General features: G+C 40.2%; 1 pseudogene; it reads left to right on the forward strand.

Moving 5' to 3' along the window:
- Window positions 1-734: 734 nt before the first annotated feature.
- Window positions 735-3,020, forward strand: LOC131163131 (xanthotoxin 5-hydroxylase CYP82C4-like; annotated as a pseudogene).
- Window positions 3,021-3,292: the final 272 nt, after the last annotated feature.

Below are 3,292 nucleotides of genomic sequence, written 5' to 3' on the forward strand. Positions count from 1 at the left end.
TTTCTTTTCGGGAGCCTTCCCATAAGAACTTCATAGTTAAGCGTGCTTGACTTGGAGCAATCTTGGGATGAGGGACCACCTAGGAAGTTTTCTCAAGAAGTGTGTGAGTGAGGACAAAAACACACATGAAAAAGACATGTGTTGGTTTGCGGGGCCAGTCATTAGTCCAATAAGGCTCGCCTCCTTGTTGTTTGGTCCAGGTGGAGAGAAGCAGTGCTCCCTGGAAGTCCCAGGTTGGGGCGTTACATTTTTAGTCTTAGAAATATTAACCAAACAAGTTGCTAGTTTTTAATTTTAATTTTTTCACCTGCTAAGTTTTTGTTTTCCCAAATTTTGACATTGATACCAGATGGCCCCTAAATTGTTGTGCAACAATTTTTTAAGAAGCAATGCTTTACATGAAAGGGATTTTCATACAAAATTCCCATACTGAATACACATGCAGAATTGCATCATGTATGATACTTATATTGAGTACAAAAGGACATCATTTTCATTGAATTATTAAATAAGGAATTTGAGCCCATGTGTTGTGCATGTGGAAAATTAGAGATTGCAGCATCTAGCTAGATTGATTGATTAAGAGATTAAGGAAAGGCATGATCAGTGCCAGAAATCATATTAGGCTTTTGCATGCCTCATGCTAGTAGTTGGTTTAACTCCCAACTTGGCATGAGCTTATAAATTTATTATGTTTTGTTTCCAATCATGTCCATATATCTGCCAATTGAACTATGGATGTTTCTCTCCAATCACCTGCCATTGCTGCATTTATTTCTTTAATATTTATTTTCTATGCGCCTTTTGGAAGGACAAAAAGTAGCAGAAGCGGGGAAGCTCCTAAAGCACCTGGTGCATGGCCAGTTATCGGTCACCTCCATCTTCTTTGTGGCGGTGATCAACTGCTATACCGAAGACTTGGGGCTATGGCTGATAAATATGGATCAGCATTCAACATCTGCCTTGGTAGTCAATGTGCTTTTGTGGTTAGTAGCTGGGAAGTGGCAAAGCAGTGCTTCACTGTTAGTGACAGGGCCCTTGCTAACTGTCCCACTACAGTCGCGGCGAAGCACATGGGCTACAACTATGCAGTGTTTGGTTTTGCACCGTACAGTCCCTCCTGGCTTAAAATGTGAAAGATTGTGACGCTTGAACTTTTTTCAAACCGTCGGCTTGAGATGCTCAAGCATGTTCGTGCTTCCGAAATTGAGATGGGCATTAAGGCGATACATAGTTGGTGGGCAAAGAACTGCTCCAGCCCTGTGCTTGTTGAGCTAAAACAGTGGTTGGATGAGTTGACACTTAATGTGATAGTTAGAATGGTGGCTGGAAAACGATATTTTGGTGCTGGCGCTTCCTGTGATGGTGAGGCAAGATGGTGCCAGAAAGCAATTAATCAGTTCTTCCATTTGATTGACATTTTTGTGGTTTCTGATGCACTTCCATTTCTGTGGTGGATGGATTTGAATGGGCATGAGAGGGTGATGAAGAAGACAGCGAAGGAGTTGGATTCTATACTTGGGGTTTGGTTGGAGGAACATCGTCAGAGGAGGGTTCGTGGTGAGTTCAAGACTGAGGGAGAGCAGGATTTCATTGATGTGATGTTATCGCTGGAGGAGGAAGGGCATCTCTCTAATCTCCAATACAGTTTGGATATCAGCATCAAATCTACCTGCCTGGTATGTCAGTGTGTGCGTGTGTATGCACTTGCACATGAAGTGTTAGTGGATATGAATCTTTGGTAACTCTGGGCCCTAGCTAGTGTTGGGTTTGCTCTTGAATGAGATTGCCTTTTCTTTTCGTAAAGAATCTGAAAAAATTTTATTGGATCAATTTATTGATTTTGGATGGTATCCTTCTCCAATATTAATTCTGAGAAAATGAAAAAAAGACTGTTAAAAAATTATTTTGACAATCATTTTATCATTTTTTTTGGAGAACTCATCATTTTAAAGAATATATATGAAACCTTTTATATTTCTATTTCCTATTTCGTTTTAGTTTTAAATGAAAATATTTTTTTTTAGAAACCATGTTTGAACTTTGAAGACCACACCCAATTACCTCATTATTTTATTAATTTCCATGATCATTTTAGACAATTTATATTATTTTGTTTGATTTATGAATTTCTTGCCCTTTTGCAGGCACTTATCCTAGGTGGCAGTGACACCACAGCAGCCACATTGACTTGGGCCATCTCATTGCTCGTAAATAATCACCATGTATTGAAAAAGGCACAAGAAGAACTAGACTTTCACGTTGGAATGACCAGGCAAGTTGATGATTCAGACATTAAAAACCTTGTGTATCTCCAAGCCATCATCAAGGAAACCCTGCGTCTGTACCTCGCAGGACACCTGTTAGGGCCCCGGGAAGCCATGGAGGATTGTGTTGTTGCTGGGTACCGTGTCCCTGCTGGCACACGCTTAATAGTGAACATATGGAAGCTTCATAGGGATCCAAGTGTTTGGACGAATCCTTCATTCTTCCAACCAGAGAGGTTTCTCACAAACCATGCACATGTTGATCCCAGAGGTCAACATTTTGAATTCATTCCTTTTTGCTCTGGCAGAAGGTCAAGCTCGGGTGCGTCATTTGCACTCCAAGTCCTCCATCTCACTCCTGCTCGCCTTCTTCATGCATTTGAAGTGGCAACCCTGTTGGACAAGTCTGTTGACATGACAGAGAACTCGGGTTTGACAATACTGAAAGCAACACCATTAGAGGTTCTACTCACCCCCATGTCTCCCTGCTGTTTATGGTGCTTGAAATGTGTTTTTGTGAATGGTTGGTAACTAGCTGTTGAATAAAATGAGTTATTGATTTGGCTCAAGATATTATGAGGTTGTTGGATTGTGAATGGCCTGCAATTTGTAATTGCAAGCTACTCTATATGGTCCACTTTAAGAATGATAATAGATATTGTATAATTAAAATTGGAAGCTGCCTGCCTTGGGTTTCTTTTGATGACTGATGACACTGATGTGTACTTCTTTCCTGAATAAATTGATTTTTTTTATATCTGCTAGATTGATACTATTTTATTGTCGTCTCTATTGTATCCCCAATTTCTGTTCCTTGGTTTCACTGCGTCCTATATAGTCCTGTTTGTTTTCTTACCAGTGTTATTGAATGGTTTCATGATAAGTGACTGCCATTATTTGGTGTGTGTTGGTGTGTGGTGGATGAGGTGCATATTGTTTCATTATGGCTATTCAACACTGAATTTCCCAGTAAAGGGTTGGCTGCATTCCCATCTCAGCTGATGTGTTGATTTCCTTATCAATCT

The sequence above is a fragment of the Malania oleifera genome, chromosome 8 (genome assembly GCF_029873635.1).
Source record: "Malania oleifera isolate guangnan ecotype guangnan chromosome 8, ASM2987363v1, whole genome shotgun sequence".
Lineage (NCBI taxonomy): Eukaryota > Viridiplantae > Streptophyta > Magnoliopsida > Santalales > Ximeniaceae > Malania > Malania oleifera.